Raw genomic sequence first — 6417 nt, 5'->3', positions numbered from 1 at the left:
GCCTATTGAGTCTATCAAAGCCTATATGACCTAAACGTAAATGCCATAGATAAGTTTGATCATCATTATCAATCTCTTTTCTTTTTAGGTTTCTAGGTCTAGCTACACTGAAAAGTTCACTATTTAGTGAGATTTGAGTACTCGATCTTAAAACATAAAGCCCTTGTTCCATTATAGCAACACATATTTGAAATTCATTACGAGAAATTGAACAATTTGTACTCGAAAAATTCAATATATAAGATTGTGTTTGCAAACATGAGACACTAATCAAGTTTCTACTAAAGTTTGGAATAAATAAAACATTTTCTAAAATTAAAAATCTTTGTTGAAACTTGATGCGGGCTTTTCCTCTAGCTTTGACCGATACTAATTCGCCATTGCCAACTTTAAGCTTTAACTCTCCTGGAAGCAGATTTTCCCAAGTTTCAAGCAACTGCAGTGAAGAACATACATGGTTAGTAGACCCAGAATCAACAATCCAGATGGATTTGTCTTCTATAAAACACATGATTCAAAGACAAAAGCATTACCTTCGTTTGAATTGTTTAGAAGCCTGGGACATCGTTCTTCATGATGTCCCTTTTCATTACAATTCGAACATAGAAGATCATGTCTGATAATTGTACTTGAAGAAGCAGTTTTGCTAGATCCTTCATACCTAGTCCTTTTCCTTCGATTATTAATTGCAAACCCAGGGGGACCCATTGCAATCAAGTTCCGTTCATGGGCTCGTAATTCTGCTTCGAGCTTGTCCATGTCGGAGGAGTTAGAATTGTTGATCATGTAAGAGATAACAAATTCATTATACTCCGGAGGAAGACTATTAAGGATAAGTTGGACCCATTGTTCTCTTGATAAATCAATTCCTAGTAGATTTGCCTTTTGGAACTTCAGATTCATCATCAACAGGTGCGAGTTAATGCAACTACCAGAATTCATTTTCACACTATAGAGTTCTTTTGCTAAGATAGTAACTAGTAGAGGATCGGGGTGAGGGTTATTCATAATGACACTACAACACATCAATAAAACAGAAGTAAGGTTTTGGCTCATAAATTCATACACAATTTAGAAAATAACAAGTAATGACATATGTTATAGAAATACTAAATCTAACATAGTTTATTTTCCAAGGTATTTCAACAAACTGATACAGTGTCCCGTTTAGGCGAGATTCAAAGCATCATCCATTGAATAGAGTTGTCAGCTCATCTAAAATGATAACCATTCTAGCAACCTTTTATTCGATCAAGATTGGAATTCAGCGTTGTCCCGTTTAGGCGAGAGTCAAGGCAATTCTATCTTATGAGCTCCCACCATTGTTTCATAATTTGCAAGTCAAGTAGGGTCGCCACCATTAGAGTGATATATACCATACAAAATACTTACAAACTACTTATCATTCGAGGTTAAACGGTGCGAAATTGCTAATGAACGTTCCTCCATTAGGGAGGATTACTCACTAAAACAAACGCGGTGTAAAACCCACAATGGAGATCGAATGTCTCTTGATTAAAAGCTCATTATTTAAAAAATATTATATGTATTTTGTATAATCATTTTAATTCGATATTATAATAATGAAAAATTACAAATTAAAGTTGGTTTAAATAAAAAATTAACTTTAATTAATTTTCAATTATTATTTAAATTTGAAAAATAAATTCAAATAAATATCGAACAAGTTCCATAATATAATAATGAAAAATTACAAATTAAAGTTGATTTAAATAAAAAAATCAACTTTGATTAATTTTTAATTATTAATTAAATTCAAAAAAATAAATTTGAATATTAAATGGAACAAATTTGAAAATATCTTGTTTAAGTTGTTTTAGAAGGATCTAAAAAATCAACTTAAATATCTTTCAAATCAGATTTAATTAAATTTAAAATTAAGTTGTAACCACTTAATTTGAAGATATTCCATTTTAAGTTAATATTCGAAAAGATATTAACCTAAAAAATATCTAGAATATTCCATTTTAAGTTAATATTCGAAAAGATATTAACTTAAAAAAATATCTAAAGCATCTTAATAACCAATGCCTAAAATTCTTCAACTTAATTTTGAAATTTTAAATCCAAAAGATATTCAGATTTAAGTTGGTTAGTTGTAAATAACTAAATATCAACTTAAATAGGAATATTTAATGAAAAATTTAAATTAAGCTTCAGAAAGAATCTAGATTGTTATAATTTTATATTTAATTAAATACAAGAAAATACATATAGTTTAGCTTAGAATATAAAATTCTTTAAACTATGATTTTCTAAATTAATTTCAAAATAAATGAAATTAATTATGTTGCTAATCAATTTTAATTAGGTTAAACTAGTGTAATTAACCTAGTACAGTCATTCAAATCAGGCAAATGGGCCTTCACAATTGGGGTGGTTCATGTGAGGGGGTCTTGGAGTTCGGTATGTCGTACCCACTTCTATGGCTCCCAACTCTCACACAAGGCCCAAAAGAGAGGAATTTAACCTTAATAAGAACAACTGTTATTAATTGAATAGGCCCAAAAACTAAATGGGCCTAAATAAATTCTATCAAGAACTATGATAATTTATTTTAGCAACAACAACCTATATGCATCTATAATAAAATTAAACACATAGGCTCACACAGGCACACTTTGGATGGGTCCTATCATGTTGCTAGGTCATACACAGATGAAAGAAGATTGTAAATATACCTGTTACAAATTATTATCTTGACCAAGGGAGCCATCAGATCATTAGATCTGGCAAAAAGTAACCATGGCTATTTGCAATCAAGTAATAATAGGTTTTGAAAACTTACACACAAGCTAAAACACATACTCCTGCAACAAGGTTAGTTGGATAGTTGGATGTAGGATTTATTTTATTTTAAATTAAATAATTAATTTCGAAAATAATTAATTAAAAAAAAATTTCGAAAAATTTAAAAATTTGAAAAAATAAAAAAATTTCGAAATTTAATTAAATATTGAAATTTAAAATTAAACCTACAATTTTTGAAAAATTAGGTTTCAACTAACCTAAATATCATTTCAAAAATTTGCTAACTACTTTTAAATTTTAAATGTTATTTTATAAATAAAAATTAAATAAAAAATTAGAAAAGATAAATGAATATCTTTTTTCAAATTTTAAATGTAATTTAAATAAATAAAATAACAAATTTAAAAAATTAGCAAAATATCTTATATCATTTAAAAATTACATGATTATAGTTATCTTATTTTAAATTTAAAATAAGATAAGATATAATCAAATTTTAAAATAAGATAGATTTTTAAGCAAAAAGATAGATACTAATTATATTCAAATTCAAATTACACTAATATCTTGAATTAAATTTAAAAAATATTAAATTAATTCAAAATGATAATTAGAATTGAATTAGGAATAGTAATAGTATAAATATAGAACTACACAAAAAATCGGAAGTTAATTCCATGAAAAAGCATGAAAAAAACGAAGAAAAACGAAAAAATTGTGAGCTGTACGGACAGTTTTCGCGATCGCAGGAAAATTTCAGTACAGCCTCGATTTTTTCAAATCTTCAAAAATTCATAACTAATTCAAATTAAATCGAAATTGAGTTCTGTAAAAAAATTAACTTGCTTAATTTTTTCCATACTATCCAATAAAAATAATTCCAGACACAGAATCGCAATTATTTTTCACAAAAATTCACAAACATCAATCAATCATCAAATAACACTCAATACAACATGATACCGTCCAAAAACAAACAAAAAATCGTTTTAAAGTCCAAATTTCTTGCAAGTAAATCAATTACTATGGCTCTGAGGCCAGTTGTTAGAAATTATTTTACCAGGATCTTAGATCTACTCACAAGTATGTTTATTAACATCCTAAATAAGAACTTTCTAAAACGATAAATTAAACACATATAAAGTTTAAGAAACCTTACATTGGGTGCATCGGAATTAAATGACTCCTTCCGTTCAGATCTCTAACCCTTGTATCCTTTCTGTAGCAGAGTATTATCAAGATCTGAACCTGGATCTCTTTCTCTGAATCCTTGATGCTGAATCTCCTTTGCTGATGATCTTTCTTCACGATCTTCCTCACTATGATTGAGGTATTGCTTGCTGTGTGTGGGCACTACTCTAATCACTAAGGTAGCTTCGAAATATGAAGGAAGAAGAGAGAGAGAGAGTGGCGGCTAGAGAAGAGAGAGGAGGCTCAGGTTTTTTTGATGTGAAGTGTAATTTTTCTGAGAACTTCACTATCTATTTATAGCATTCCACTAGGGTTAGGTTTGAATTATTTGGCATTAAAATAATGAAAATATCAACTTAAAAAGCCTACAAAGGTGGCCGGCCATCGCTTAGTGGATTGGGCCTTGCTTTTTGCAATTTTGCAATTTTAACACCTTTTGTATCTGATTTTCTCAAAAATGCCAATTTCCTAATTCAACCATTTAAATGCCAATTCTAACTATTTAATAATTATAAATAATTATTAAATAATATTGTCATTTATCATATTTATTAATTGAACCATAAAAAGTATCATAATTAATAAATATGCCACTATTAACTCTTTCTTTACAATTTCGCCCTTACTTAGTGGAAATTTCACAAATAGACATAGTCTAATTTGTGAATTATAATTGATTAATCAAAACCAATTACATGAGTCTTACAAACAATATTATCTCAACTAGTGGGGGGACCATGGGTCTATATAACCGAGATCCAATAAGTAGATCAAGAATTTAGCACTAAAATTCACTAACTTATTAATTCTTCGTTGAATCCACGCATAGAACTTAGAATTGCACTCTCAGTATATAGAATGCTTTATATGTTCCACCATATAGACACATCATTAGTTATCCATTGTTATAATCCTAATGTGATCAATGATCCTCTATATGAATGATCTACAGTGTAAAGGGATTAGATTACCGTAACACCCTACTATGTATTTCATCCTTAAAACACTTGACCCCGTATAAATGATATTTCAGCTTATGTGAAATGAGATCTCCACCATTTATTTTCGTTTGGTCAAGCTCGAAGGAGATCATCCTTTGCTTACTATTCGCCAGATAGAAGCTATAGATTCCATGTTTATGCTAGCGCTCCCACTCAATTGCACTACCGTGTTCCCAAAAAGTACGTATCACCCTGACCTAAAAGTAGGCTTAACTAACAATTCAAGGAACACGAATAGCCTCTTGAGATTGAGCCTAATCATAACAGGATTAAGATCATTTGATCTAGGATCAACTTGGCGATATTGACTTGAATAGATTTTACAGTAAGTTTAATTAAATCTAAGTCAAAGTTCAATATCGGTCCCTTCCGATACATACTCCATGCATCCAACCTGAGCTTTACTTTAACCAATGTTCTGGAAAGAACATAGTATTTCTCCAAATACAAGTAAACTCTTGTTGTAGATTATCATATCAGTAAAACCCTGTGTCTGATAAATCTAGGAAACTTTATTCACATAGTCATGTTTACTTTCTAATGTGATGACAACACAATAAACATGATCAAGTATGTGAAAAGGGTTTAAGATGAATTTATAAATCAAATAGACAAGCAAGTGATAAAGTGAACCAAAACATACACAAATGAATGAAAAATACTTTTGTTTCTTTATTGATGTTGAATAAAATAGATTACATTGAAATGGAGTTTTATTTAGGGCATAAAACCTAACATCGGGTCCCTTAATGGTTCGTGCCACACTACTACAAAAGTTAAAATTCGTGATTGTCCTAAATTGAGAGACTGTCGCTAAAAAAATTAAGTAAGTGTTTAAAACCGTCGGGAAAAATTAGTATTCTCGACGGTTTATAACAGTAATTACAGAAATAGGCAACTATTTTAATTGGAATTTGTAAAATTTATTGGGCCCTTATAGGCGATGGTTTAAAACCGTCGGGTATAAGAGCCCAATAAAAAATCGTTACCTACTTCTCGCCACATTTCCCACGTGCCCACCTACTTCTTTTCTATTTCCCACATGCCCACCTATTTCTTCTCACCTATTTCTTCTCCATTTTCACACCCTAAAACGAAAATCTTAATTCTCCAAAACCCCACCCATGCATCCGCACCATCGCTCTCCTCTTGCCATCTTCCTCCCTCTCTCGATCTCCCTTTCTTCTCGTCTCTCTCGTCCATCGATCTCAACCCACCCCTCCTCCCGTCGGTCTCCCTCTCCTCTCCATCGCATACGTCGGACCACCACTACCTCCCGTCGGTGTCCCTCTCATCTCCGTCTCATACGTCGGACCACCACCACCTCCCGTCCGTCTCCCTCTCTCCGAGCTCGGTATAAATACATTTATTTATTATATATATTTATTTTGTTATTGTATAAATTTAATGTATTTTAAAGTTAGTTGTTATTGTAATAAAATTAATTAGTTGT

Source organism: Cannabis sativa, unplaced genomic scaffold, assembly GCF_029168945.1.
Source record: "Cannabis sativa cultivar Pink pepper isolate KNU-18-1 unplaced genomic scaffold, ASM2916894v1 Contig1, whole genome shotgun sequence".
Lineage (NCBI taxonomy): Eukaryota > Viridiplantae > Streptophyta > Magnoliopsida > Rosales > Cannabaceae > Cannabis > Cannabis sativa.
The sequence above is the reverse complement of the archived record's forward strand: the minus strand, read 5'-3'. Positions refer to the sequence as shown.